The 14,522-nt window shown below is 40.9% G+C and overlaps 1 long non-coding RNA gene across 7 annotated transcripts in view; it reads left to right on the top strand.

Moving 5' to 3' along the window:
• The window catches only part of LOC138997588 (uncharacterized), a 76,478-nt gene that overhangs the window by 22,463 nt on the left and 39,493 nt on the right, over nt 1–14,522 (top strand). The window contains exon 1 of one of the 7 annotated variants that reach the window (XR_011468998.1): nt 14,349–14,475. The exons of the other annotated variants lie outside the window; for them this stretch is intronic. This is a non-coding gene — a long non-coding RNA (uncharacterized lncRNA). Of the gene's footprint in view, nt 1–14,348; nt 14,476–14,522 lie in introns of those variants that run through there. 7 annotated transcript variants of the gene reach the window in all.

Below are 14,522 nucleotides of genomic sequence, written 5' to 3' on the forward strand. Positions count from 1 at the left end.
AATTACGGTGTTTACTTGGTAGGGCAAAGGGCCATCCTTACAGTTCAAGCTCAGGAGATGTTTGTTTAATGAGTAATGGGTACCATCAATGGAATTCAAGAACCAGTGGGAGTTTGTGTGCAAAAGGGAGTTAGATAAACTCTGCAGTCTTTTTCAGCTCTTTAATACTGTTGGAGCAATATTAAAGTATTTTGACACTTAGTAGAGAGGAGCAGGAGGGAGCATGGAGAAGCAGGTTGTGCAAAATGGCACTACTTAGGTAGTTACACAGTCCTTGGGTATCAACTTGAGTGCCTCCTCAAAATCATTATCTTATATGAACCTCATGCTACCCTTAGGAGACCCTACAGATGAGAAAATTCACTAATGTAATAAAGGTGCCACACAGGAATTATATGTCAAACTGCATATTTTCAGAACTCTCCTGCTTTAATATTTAGCAATTGCATGGGTGATCATTATCCCTGAACTGAAATTACTCTCTCCATTGATAATCTGCACTTTGGCAGGACTTGGTGCAGTTGCCTCAGTGCCCTTGTCCGTGTGTGTGTGTGTGTGTGTGTGTGCGCGCGCATTTATTTTTTAATACTTGCATATTTCATTGACTTCATGATTTGGGTAAGGGGATTTGGGAGTGTCTTAGTATTAACACTTGGTTAGAATGTAATGCCTTTGCCACTGAGCACCTCACAGTGTTGAGCTTCGGAGCTGCCACTTTCCGGTGGAGTGCTGTCGCTCTCTGAGCACGCTTGGCTGGTCGAGGAAATTATGTGAACTGTGGTGCAGACTTCAGTCTATGGTCCAGGAATCACATTGCTCCTTTCATTCTAAATGATCCATCTCAAATAACTCTATTACACGGAGTTCTCTCTGACATGATTTCTTCCAATAAGACAGGGCACCCACTGGAAGACATGGCCATAGGATATCCATAGCTCACTTTCCACCTCTCACTGCACCGTGACTTTCCCCTCCCCCTCAGGGAGTGTGAAGAAACATGAGTCTCTTGCTATAAAGCCAGCTGTGGGCTCTAGCTGGGAAATCTACAGTTCTACCATAACAGTGTTCCTATCAGCATCAACTAAAATCATCTTGTATTACTGAGACCCTGAGAGTGTCTTTGAGACAAAGAGGTAAATAGAAAAAAAATGTAAAGAATTCTGATATGAATATGGTTTAATGACTATAAATAAATAACTGGATCCCACAATAAAAGTGTATTTTCTTTTAAAAAAATTTGACTAAATAGCCCGGCTAGCGTGGCTCAATTATTGAGTGTCAGCCCATGAACCTGGAGGTCAGGGTTTGATTCCCAGTCAGGGCACATGCCCTGGTTTTGGGCTCAGTCCCCGGTGCAGGGCATGCAGGAGGCAGCTGATGGATGTTTCTCTCTCATCAATGTTTCTACCTCTCTGTCCCTCTCCTCTCCTTTCTCTAAAATCATTAAAAATATATATATTTTAAATGCGACAAAATAAAACAATCTTCAAGTAAAATAGAATGAAAGTAAAATAAAATCACCATGAAAATAGAACTACTTTGATCATTATTTAATATTTCAATATCCTCCCTCATGTGTATGTGAACTATATTTAACCTTTCCTCCATATACATGTATGTGGATGTGTATGCTTTTATGTATGTGTGTATGTATATAAAGTTCCTAGGAAAAATGAAATTTGATTAAGACTCCTAAACTTGAAAGTTTGGCTTGTTAATTCATTGGGTATACATTCTACATCAAATTATTATCAACTTTAGATAGAATTGAGAGGTATAGAGGTGTAAGGAAATGTGTGTTTGCATAGTTAACCAATCTCAAAAGAAACCCTCAGTACTTTAGCATTAGATGTAAAATATATTATATTAAACAATATTTTTATATAGATTAAATACATGCTGAAATATATTTGAGCATTGTTTCTTGAATTAACAACCCTAGGGAGATCTACTTTTACATTCATATATCCAATCCTCTGAGTTATGTATCCTGTGGCAAAGAAATCCTTTTAGTGTCATTTAATCTGGAGCTAGAGTTACTTAAAATTATTTGACCCAAAGCTGTTTTTCATGTCATGCAAAACCACACTAGGTTCTGGCAGAAATGGTGTGCGGTTCTTCCCTTTAGAAATGTGGAATTAGATTCTTTATATAAATTTTATCATTTACTCTTACAGCAGCTCCATTGGGTTATTTTAGGAAATATATATTATTTTATTTTTGCTAAGCAAAATCCATTTTTTTTCTGGCAAAACAAAACCTGAATTTTCTTTGTGGAAAAAATGTCCTTTTTCTTACTCCCAATATCAACTTTACAGGCAGGCCTTCTGTGACTGATTGAGCAACTCATTCATATATTCATTCATTTGTTGGTTTATTCATTCAGTAAAAATGTATGGAGCTTTATTTGAATCCCAGGCACTCTTATAGGTATGTGAAAGGTAGCTTCAAACATAATAGACAAAAACATTGCAGTGATAGGATCTATAGAAAAACAATGCATAAATAAAATATAAGAAGGTCAGATGGTGAAGAAAGCTCTGGATAAAAAAGAAAGCAGGGGTGGGGATCGAGTGTTAGGGGTGGGAAACCATGGCTTTGCTGCCTATAGTAACTTCTGGAGAGGAAGGGGATGATCTCAGAGTCCTGAGCTTCTTGGGGCACCTAAAATAAATAGTGTTAAAATAATGAGATTGATTCAGAGGTATTCATTTAATAAATATGTATTGAGTGGCTACCACATGCCAGGAACAGTTTAGATATTGAAGATAAGGTAATAATAAAGCCATGCAGTGCTTTGCTGGAAACTATTTGAGAACCGGCTCTTTTTAAAAAAAAAAATTCAAAGGAAATTCTAATTTGGAACATTGTGGAATTTTGTGATTTAAATGACCGATCATGACCAATTACAAGTTACCACCTGAATACAGAGTTGGAAACAGATGTACATAAACCAGTCCTGTGTGAAGGTAAGGGCAGACTCAAGCACACTGCTGCATGTACCTTATATTCTGTCATGTAAATATGTGTGTACTAAATGATAAATTAACAGGTGCATTACAAATCTCAGAAAGTAGAGCGGCATACAAAGGAACCAGAAGGCCAAAGGGAGGTGGAGTGAGGTGCAGTATTAAATAGTGAGGCTGAGATTGACCCCACTTTGAAGGTGCTATTTCAGCAAAGATTTAAGAAGGTTGGAAACATAGACAATCAGATGAAGGGGCCAGGGTCTTTTAGACATGTGGACACCCAGAGTAAAGGCTCAGAGCAGAATGATGGAAGGGGAGGATATAAGATGAGGCAGGGGCTTAGATCAGGTGTTGTCTATAGACCACAGAGAGGGACTTTAGACTACTCTCAGTTACATCAGGAAATATTATTAAAGTTTTGAGCATTAGCAACATAAGCTGATTCTTGTGTTGCAGTGGTTCTCAACCTTCTGGCCCTTTTACACATTGTATGCGGGAAACTTATTTATACGTTTTACATATTTATATGTTCTACCAGTGTAGTAGAGCGCAGGACAGTATTAATACGTTTTTTATAGACTAGCGGTAGAATGCGGGTAACGTATAAATACGTAAACTAAAGTTACCATAATTTTACTGAACTTTGCCATTTGCGCAAAAAATTAGCAAAAATGGCCCGCTCCACCTGTTAGCGCCCGATAAAAACTACCCGCAAACAATGTGTTTAAATACAGTTCCTCATGTTGTGACCCAACCATAAAATTATTTTCATTGCTACTTCATAACTGTAATGTTGCTACTGTTATGAATCGTGATGTAAATATCTGATATGCAGGATGGTCTTAGGTGACCCCTGTGAAAGGGTCATTCAACCGTCAAAGGGGTCGCGACCCACAGGTTGAGAACCGAATCATTCAGTTGCTAAGCTGAGAATAAAAAATAGGTAATGAAACCAGTTAGGGTTCCTTCAAGTGGTTCAGACCAGGTGGTAAATGTGCGGGTGGTAAAAAGTGGTTTGTTTAAGGACACATGTAGAAGAGAGTTCCAACAGGATTTCTTGATAGGTTGGAAGGATCCTCTGAATAAAAAGAGAGGTAATCACGATTCAAGATTTTTCACCGGAACACAGGGTAGGATGTGGTTGCCATCAAATGAGATTGGGAGGACTTCATGTAGTGGCAGGGGTGATGGGGCAGGGTCAGAACATCAGTATTTTGCATGTTTTAAAAAAATATATTTTTACTGATTTTAGAAAGGAAAGGACAGGGAGAGGGAGAAGGGGAGGGAGGGGGGAGAGGGAGAGAGAGAGAGAGAGAGAGAGAGAGAGAGAGAGATCAGTGATGAGAATCATTGATCGGCTGCCTCTTGCACGCCCCCTACTGGGGATCGAGCCTGCAACCTAGGCATGTGTCCTTGACCGGAATCGAACCTGGGAACCTTCAGTTTGCAGGCCAATGCACTATCCAGTGAGCAAAACCAGCTAGGGCAGAACATCAGTTTTAAACATGTTAAGTTTAAGATGTTTTTGGCACCCAAGAATGGATATTGGATAAGAAGTTAGGTATATGAATCTGTTTCAGTTAATAACCAAGGATAGTGTGTATCATGGAATTTGGGGTCTTATATGAAAGCCAGTGAAGGGTAGATTCTACTTAATGGTACTTCCTAAAGAAGAACTGATACAAAAGTGAACTAACCAGAGAGAGATGACTATGGATCACTCTTAGCCTTAGCTAATGAGTTCATGGCAGTTTTGGCTGGAAACAGCAGGAAAATCATCAACTAAGATACATGATGGGCGAAGTGAAAGGTTAGTTAATAAACGTATATTTTTTGAGTATTTACTGTCTACTATATATACTATATATACTGTAGTACTTTGTGGGATGTCTACAACTTACAAAGAATATGATTATCTAGCCCATGCCTCAAAAAAGAAGTAAATAAACAAATAAAGCAACAAAGAAGAGGAAGGCATAATTATCTAATGTAAAGATATAAAACAAGTCTTACTGATACCACTCACTTCACTTAGCAGTGACTGCATAGCATAGCACTGAAAATATACGGTGAGAAGTTCTGGATTGTTTGAAAAAGAGTTATTAGTTAGTTGGTTTTTCCTGCTGATTTCAGGGTGATGAGGATACCTATGTGGGCACCCTATCTTCAGTATAACACCCTTGACCAGTATTTCACACAAATTATAACATTCCATCCTCATTACCTTCCTACTGTGGACAGTTATTCTTTCTTCCTCTAAGAAAGCCTCCCTTCACTTCATAATAGCATTTCCTACTTGTGGCAATTTGCTCTAGCCCCTCTTCAGCCCAATAGCTCTAGAGGAGGATGCAAATACAATATCCTATTCTGTTAACTGTGGGTAGTGGGTAAATAAGACAAATTGGGCCAGAGGCCTCCACTAGGATTTTCGAGTTACAGCTAAATAGAGGGTTGAATGTCCTTTCTTGGTGGGTAAAGTGGAGATGTGAACTTTGAATATTTAAATTCTTAACTCATGCTACATACTTTTTATAAAATTTCATAGGCATTCAAATTTACACTATAAATATGAGAAAGAAAGACATATTCTACTACTCTTTCAGGAATGAGAATTCAGTGCCATACAAATAATTAAATAAGGTTCTAAGTTGTATATGTTTTTCCTCACACACTTCTATGTCAAACACTGAGAGAAGTGAATTAAATAAATAATGTGTTTCTATTTATTTCCCTATATTATTGTTAGAGATATATTCTTAACTAAGTATATATTTAAAATTTCTTGACTTCTAGTAGAATACATAAACTTTATTCTTAAACTAGAGGCCCGGTGCACAAAAATTTGTGCACTGGGGGGGGGGGGGGTCCCCCAGCCCGGCCTGTGCCCTCTCGTAGTCTGGGACCCCTCGGGAGATAAAAACCTGCTGGCTTAGGCCTGCTCCTGAGTGGCAGAGGGCAGGCCCAATCCCTAGGTGCAGCCCCTGGTCAGGCTCAGAGCAGGGCCGATTGGGGAGTTGGGGCGCCGCCCCCTGTCATGCACAGAGCTGGGCGGATCAGGAGGTTGTGATGCCACCCTCAGTCACGCTCAGGGTAGGGCCGATTGGGGGGTTGGGGCACTGCCCCCTGTCACACTCAAGGCAGGGTCGATGGGGAGGTTGCGACGCCACCCTCTGTCACGCACAGAGCAGGGCCGATCAGGGGGTTGGGGCACTGCCCCCTGTCACAGAGCAGGGCCAATCAGGGGGTTGGGGCGCTGCCCCCTGTCACTCACAGAGTAAGGCCCATTAGGGGGGTTGGGGCTCCGTACCCTGTCACACACAGAGCAGGACCCATCAGGGGGTTGAGGAGCTCCCCGCTGTCACACACAGAGCAGGGCCCATCAGGGGGTTGAGGAGCTCCCCCCTGTCATGCATAGAGCAGGGCTGATCAGGGGGTCGAGGAGCTCCCCCCTGTCACTCACAGAGTAGGACCGATAGGGGAGTTGGGGCACCGCCCCCGGTCACAAACAGAGCAGGGCCGATCAGGGGGTTGGTGCACAGCACCCTGTCAAACACAGAGCCACAGGGCGATTAGGGGATTGAGGAGCTTCCCCCTATCAGGCACAGAGCAGGGCTGATCAGGGGGTTGGGGCGCCTTCCCCTGTCATGAACAGAGCAGGGCAGATAGGGAGGTTGTGGCCCCACCCCCTGTCACACACAGAGCCACAGGGCAATCAGGGGCTTGGGGAGCTCCCCCCTGTCACACACAGAGCTGCAGGGCAATCAGGGGATTGGGGAGCTCCCCCCTATCAGGCACAGAGCAGGGCTGATCAGGGGGTTGGGGCGCCTTCCCCTGTCACGAACAGAGCAGGGCAGATAGGGAGGTTGTGGCCCCGCCTCCTGTCACTCACAGAGCCGCAGGGCAATCAGGGGGTTGGGCGCTGCCCCCTGTTATGCTGATCCCGGTTCCGGGAGGCCTGGCGGCTCCGCTGATCCCGGAAGGCATATTACCCTTTTACTATATAGAATAGAGGCCTGGTGCATGGGTGGGGCCGGCTGGTTTGCCCTGAAGGGTGTCCTGGATCAGGGTGGGGGTCTCCAATGGGATGCCTGGCCAGTCTGGGTGAGGGGCTGAGGGCCGTTTTCAGGCTGGCCTGTGACTGAAGCTCCCAACCGCTCCTTTTTTTCTTTTCTTTTTTTTCTATTCTGGGCCAGCTTTAGCTCTGAGGCCTCAGTGCTAAAAGCAGGTTTCTGGCCTTTACCTTCTGTATTTGATACAATGTTGTGGTCCGGCTGGCTTTCTAGGGTTTTGTTTAGCTTCTATATTTGCAACATAGTTGCTTAGAGTTGCAGCTCAGAGGCCGGCAGCGGCAGGCGGGGAATGTTGGAGTCCGCCTTCACTGGAGCAAGCAAGCCTCCCTGTTCGCTTCAGTGCATGGCTGCCGGCCGCCATCTTGGCTGACAGTTAATTTGCATAATGATATGCTGATTAGCCAATGGGAAGGGTAGCGGTCGTACGCTAATTACCATGTTTCTCTTTTATTAGTGTAGAAGATGACTCTTATTTTCCTTTATTTCTTTTTTAGCTCACTCATGAATCATGCTAAGGTTTTAGTCCATTCCTTAATATACATTTTTCTCTCAGTACAAGATTGCCCATTTTTATGTTTTTCAACCTCTCTGAGTCAAATTTTAATCATATTCTTTTTCTTTGTAATCCATTATGATATGCTTTGTATTTAAATCAGTAATTTTATTTTTATTTATTGATATTAAATATGTATATTTGGTCTTAATTGTGCTTATATTTTATGTGATACTCTCCGCTTTTACGGCCTCTTTTACTATGTGAAGTGTATTTCTTTACTATGTGTGTGTATCCCTTGATAATTTAGAATTACATTCCATTAATTGCTCTTCTTAATGTTATTTTATAACTACAACTTGATATAAATTCTTGCTATTCCATTGATTTACATAGCAACTATTGAATCCCCACAATAAGCAATTATAGATTTATAAGATTACATCATATATTAAGATTATGATACTAGTGCTGTTTAGGTTCTCCCAGAAGCAGGTCTTTAGACAAAGATTCAAGTGTAAGGTTGTATATTTGGGAAGTAATGGTAGGGAAATGGAGAAGGGAAAAAAGGCTATTAAGGTGGCATTATCAAGTTAATACCCACAATGAGTGACTACAGTGAATTCCTGTGGGGAATTCTTATGACCAGCATAAAACTCTCTCCTTAGAATTACCTCATCTGAAGGGAAGGATGCTAGGGTGATAACCAATCCATGCAAGTTACTCATCAAGAAATTCTCTCAAGGGTGTTACTTCCCCCGTACTTCTGACTTTTTGACAGTCAGAGGAAGCAACATCAATAACTAAGAAAGCCTCAGACAACAAAATGCAGGTACCATAAGTTGGAATTTATGCTGTTCTGCCCTGCAATAGAAAGTGTGCAGAGATATGGGTGGGGAAATCACAGCATTTGCTGTAACCCATGCACCACTCAGATCTGCTCATATCCTATGTCTAGTACCAGTCAGCAGTTTTTTGAGAAGGTGGTTTATCCCAATTTTTTTTTTAAGGTGGACTTTCCAGCTGGCGTAGCTCAGTGGTTGAGAGTTGACCTATGAACCTGGAGGTCACAGTTCAATTCCTGGTCAGGGTACATGCCCAAATTGTGGGCTCAATTCTCTGTGTGGGGCATGCAGGAGGCACCTGATCAAAGATTTCTTCTCATTATTGATGTTCCTCTCTCTTTCTCTATCTCTCTCTCTCCCTCTCTGAAATAATATATAAATTTTTAATGAAAAAAATATATATTAACAAAGGAAAAAGGGTGGACTTATAAAAGAAGGTTGAATGGGACAAGTTGAAGTTCCCACTGCTAAAGCTGGTCTTAGACCTGTAATTGATACATACCACCATCTGTCTCTACCACCTGCCCAGATTCCCTCCCTGGTTCCCTGGGCATTTCTGTTCCTGGTCAGGTTGTTAACTTGTTAAATATCCACTATAAGATGGGACATGGAGGCATCAAGAAGTGCTCCCAGAGATTCCTTGAATCCCATACTAAATGCTCCTTATCACCACTATCTAACAGGACCTTTATCTTCTATTGAAAATTTAGGTCAGTTACCCCTACCAAGTATAACAACTCTTTTCTTTGCCTGCTAGTTTTATTAGCATGGCTCCATCATCTTAATTAACACTAGGGAGTTCAGTTCCATAACATCCTCAGATCCTGCCTAAATGGGTCTACAAAGAACACCTATCACCGTTTTCCCAGCAATACTGATCTCCTCCTGAGCATAGTTCTCATTGATTTGGTAAAAAGAAATGTCCTCTAGGCTCTCTTGAAGAACATAGCCAACTATCTGTTCTTTTGTTGTCGTTTTCATATAATATATCAATACCAGAACATCCAACTACTTGAGTCTTTAGATTCTTTCTCAATATTTTTCCAAGGTTGTTCTGGCAACTCCACTTCATTGTTTGATTCAAGCTTCAAGGGCTCCAATTGCCCCTGTCTGAATGTTAAATCATGAGTCATAAGAGACAGCCCACAGATTGATAACTTTTCCTTATTCTGTCATACCTTCTCTCTCCACTCTTGTCTAGCATCTTCAAGGTCTATTCTTAATCATGTTCACCTGGTTCCTGCTAGTAAATATCTGCCTGATCTTGTTAAATTTTCAATGAATAACCCTACCATCCAAAAAAAATTCACTCTCTTAGGCCATCTAAGACATGACTTGTTATTAGCCTACTGGTCATACAAGGGGCTAGGGACAAACCTTGAAGATGACAGTCTTGTAATGTATTGACCTTAGGTTAAAACTGTTCAAGAACAGGGACTCTTCCAGCAAAGAGAAGCTAGAGTTTCTCTTTATTTTTAAGTCCTATTTTGAACAAGAGCTTCTCTCTGATTTTTGAATCCTACATCCAGTTCACAAACAAGTCCTCTTGGTTCTCACTGCTTACGTTGCTACCACCTAGGTTCAAGCCACCATCAACTGTAACTCATATTATTTAATATATTCTACATAAAGTCCCTATATCTGCCGTCAGTCTTTTTACAGCACAGAAGACAGAACAATGGAATCAAAATATGCATGAAATCATGTCACTTATCTTTTTAAAACATTCCAATGACTTTCCATCTTAAGCAGAATAAAACCTCAAATCCTTTAAGCCAACACGATTCACCCTTTTCCACATTGCCTTCCTGACCTCATCTTCTTCTCTTTGCCCTTCACCACTTTGATCCAGGCACACTGACTTCTTCACATTCCTGATCATTCCAGGTGCATCCAGTCTTCAGAGCTGTGATACTAGCTAATCTTGCTTATAATGTTCTTCCTCTGGATATATGAGGGCTCGCTCCCTTACTCATTCACATTTTTAATCACATGCCACCTTTCATTCAAGCTATTTATCTAAAAAACAATGCTTTTGACAATCTCTGTTTACTTGCTATGCTTTATTTTCCTTTTTAGCATTTATCACTAATCATTTAACATAATACACAAAGATATTTTTAACATTAGCTCATTCACTGCTTTATTTTCATTTCTAATTAGAATGGAAACTCCATGAGGGAGGACTTCTTTGCCTGCTAGTTGTCATTGTTGTTGCTGAGGTTGCAGTCCCTGCATCTAGAATGCTTGTCAATAACAGGCACTCGGTACCTCAGAACAAATGCAAGAACGTTGACTTTATAGTTAGACCAAAACTTAGTTGGGCTAAAATTATTGTTTGCTTGAAAATGTTGTGACTACATGCTTCCCAGTCTTCTATCATTGAATGTTGCTGTGAATAATTTTGTAATTATCCTGATATTTTACTCATATAGCTGATTTGATTATTTTGCCTAGATACCTGAAGTATTCTTTATCTTGGAAGACCAGAAACTTTATCAGATCAGCATTTTCTTTTCAAAAAGCCTTGGGTCACAGTGTACCTTTTCAACATGTAAAATTAGACCTTTTATGTCTGAAAATAGTTATTAAGCCATATCTGTAAAACATATTTATTTCATTTTGGAGCGGCCTTTCATAAGTATTTGTGCATGCGTGTGTGAAGTCCTTTCTTTCTTTCCCTTGTCCCACACCTGCCATCTGCAATCTTCTAAAACTCTTTGTCCACTTTCCTGTTATTTTTCTCTCTAGCCTTTCACAGCCTTGCTGTGTTTTCAGCACCTTCTGTTTTTCTTTTGTGCTGCTTCCAACGCAGACATGATTTTGGAAGATGTGTGTTTTTTCTTTTCACTTATTTCCCACATGCTGCCAGTTCATGTTTCATTTCTTTTGGTTAACTTGACATATTTTACTAGTCTACTCTTTTAAAAGTTATTTTAAAAATGTTATTTATGACTTGTTTGCTTATATTTTACATCTGCTCTGTGACAATATTTTTTCTGGTGAAGCTTAGTCATCTTTCACATTTTGCTGTTTCTTTTCTACTTATTTTTTATAGTATCTTTGTAGAGATTCTGAGTTGCTTCCTTTTTTCATAATTTATCTTTGAAAGAGGTGGGTTCTTACAGGACTAGCTATTTTTAGGAGTTTGGGTTATGTTGGGGCCAGAACTATTTTCTGCATCAACACTTTTTTTTGGTCACATAACAGGGCAGGGTTGCTTACTTTTTCCCCCCCAATCAATCAGCATATTTTACCTGCAGATAAAACAGATATTTATTTTTTTCTCTGCCTTTTTATTTATTGTCTAAAGTTTTACATATGTCTCCTTTGGGGGTTGCTTACGTGACAGGGTCATGTGACTGTGAGCTCTTGGAGCCTTTGCTCTCCCCACAAATCAGCTGAAGCCCTGTTGCCCCCAAATAAAAGTATCTTGTCCCTGAAAAATAGCTTCAGGGTTATCTGGATCCACCTGCTCTGCCCACATTGCAGTTGTGAAATGAATGGCAGGGATGCTCTTCTGGCTACTTGGTATAGCCTTTACTAGTTGCTCAACAAAATGAGTGTTGGGTTTGCTCTTTATTCATTACTTTTGGGGGCCCATTTTGCTCACTTTGGTTTAGAGATTGGCCTTTACAGATACCTTTTTCAGCAGGTGTCTCTGACTTTCACTGCATTTGGTTCTCTCCTTGCCTTCACATAGTGGAAGGAGGGTGAGATTGCTCTCTGGCGTCCAGTTTATAAGAGCACAAATTTGATTCATGAACTAATAACTGTCTCACCTCATAATATCATCACACTGGGAGTAAGGATTTCCACATGTGAAATTTGGGGGGAGCACATTCAGGCCATTGTTAAGTATTGTCCTTCTTAGAAAGAACAAAGCGTGATTGATTCTATACCAAAACTGTTTTTGGCTTAGGATACAAAATCCAAATATCAGTATTTTAGAACTTAATTTGTCAGTTCAAGAAATATATATCTATATTATATATAGATATATAGATATATTTCAGAGAGGAAGGGAGAGAGAGAGAGCAATAGAAACATCAGTGATCGAAAAAAAAAAGAAAGAAACATCAATGATGAGAGAGAATCATTGATCGGCTGCTTCCTACACACCCCATCCTGGGGATCAAGCATGCAAGCTGGGCATGTGCCCTGACTGGGAATCTAACCATGACTTCCTGGTTCATAGGTTGATGTTCACCATTGAGCAACACCAGCTGGGCTCAAAAAATACTTGATAATCTATGTGTCAGACACTTACTTATCCAGGTACTGGGGATTTGCCAGTGAAACTTTCTCCTCAAGGAGGGGAAATAAGCACTTATGAGTATAGAATGGTCCATTTTCAAATCGAACTTTAAGAGCTTGCAAACCACATGATTTCTATCATAAATTAAGTATTTAGTACATAGGTTACATAAATTATTCTGCAGACAGTAACTAAAGGGAAGATATAAGCATGCAATGCTCAGTCTCCCTTACAAAAAAATTCAGTAGGGTGTTAGCATCCTTACCTTATACGGAAGGCACCCAAATCTTAGAGTACAAGGACCTTGCTCCAAGTGCTCAGTGGAGGAACCCAGTTCTGGCCCAGGCTTCTGTTTCTTATTCTACCTCACTCCATAGCCCGTTGTATTACTGCCCACCGGGGCCCCAGGAGTATGTTTCTAGTCTGAATAAATAATTCCACTCTGTTATTCCGTTTCTGTTCTCTGACTCCAGCTGTTCTCGCCCACAGTGAGGACAACAGCTCACTCCTTATACCTTTTTTTTTCTGCTCACATGCCCCAAAGTAAGTGTTAATTAATAAAGCTGCTTAACTTCTCAAACATCTGAAAGGCATAAAAGATACGGAGACTTAGAACAGCAGCCTTCCTTCTTTCCCAGCCTGTGGTCTGAAAACTTTCAGAGGCAATTGTTGGGGCTGCAAGCAAATAGATGCAATTTGCGGTGAAACATGTCAAGACTGAGCAGCCATGAAGAGATTTCCATCAAGGAAATGGTACTAAACAACAGCGAAAACCAGCCATTGATGGCAGTATCTTTTCACATAAAAGAAATATTAATTTGATTAAATGTTCCAAGACCTTGTTATGTAAACATAGCTCAAGTACCCCCTAAATAGCCAGCATAACTCAAATACCCTGAATGGCCAGAGAGAGGGAAGGAGGGAGAGAGAGAGAGAGACAGAGAGAGAGAGAGAACAGATAAAGCTTTTTACAGCTAAATATATGAAAACCAGAAGGTATGAGAAACATTGCTTTGTTTACCCTGGATTTTTATAGTCTTTGTTCAGAGTAAGAGCTGCCCAGCTTTCCAACTTTACTTTGGAGACTTGTCTTTAGTCCCTTGCATTGGGTGGTAAGTATGTGGCTATTTATGCATGACTGCATTTGTGTGCGCTCACCTGCACATCTCATTGTGTGAACTCTGCCTGTACTTGTCTGAGCTCATGTGCACGTCTCATTATGTGAGCTCATACATTTGAGTATGTGTGACTGAGAAATTGTCTATGTGTAACCTCTGTGCATAGCCACGTGAGTGTTGGGTTTGCAAGCATGTGTATGAGCCTGAGGTCAACTAGAGGGTTCACCTGGGGTTGCATACATTGGTGAATGTATGATATTGTGCATGCGTGTGTGTTTGCAGATGCGTGAGTATGTGCATGCATGTGGTTGTGAAGGCTTGCATGTATGAGAAAATTAAGTGCTTTAGTGTGTGACTATATGGAGAGAGGCATGGGTACACCTATAGGCACACCCCTTGATGTGTGTGTAAGCATGCCTGTGTGCACTCAGGTGCCTGTTTGTCATTGGAAGAATATGTGCGTTCAGGTGTGTGTTTTGTAAGTCTGGGGGAAGGGAAGGAGTTTGACAGCAAGTGGGAAAATGACAAAGTGTTACCGGAGGGGTTGCTTCTCAACCGCCATGCTTCACTGTCAGTGTGGACGCTCTTTCCAGAAAGGTTCCTGCCGATTTGTCGTGCTGCTAATTGATGTCAGAGCTCTGTCTCCTGGGTCTGGCACTCAAGTTACAACGAAAAATTCCCAAACCAGTCCAGACCCCCGGCATCTGTCCTGACTTTACAAGGTGGGTGAAAACAGATATTTTTAGAAACAAAAACGATTATGTTGTTA

The sequence above is a fragment of the Myotis yumanensis genome, unplaced genomic scaffold, assembly GCF_028538775.1.
Source record: "Myotis yumanensis isolate MYYU_CA2020_CCGP unplaced genomic scaffold, mMyoYum1.0.hap1 SCAF_1, whole genome shotgun sequence".
Lineage (NCBI taxonomy): Eukaryota > Metazoa > Chordata > Mammalia > Chiroptera > Vespertilionidae > Myotis > Myotis yumanensis.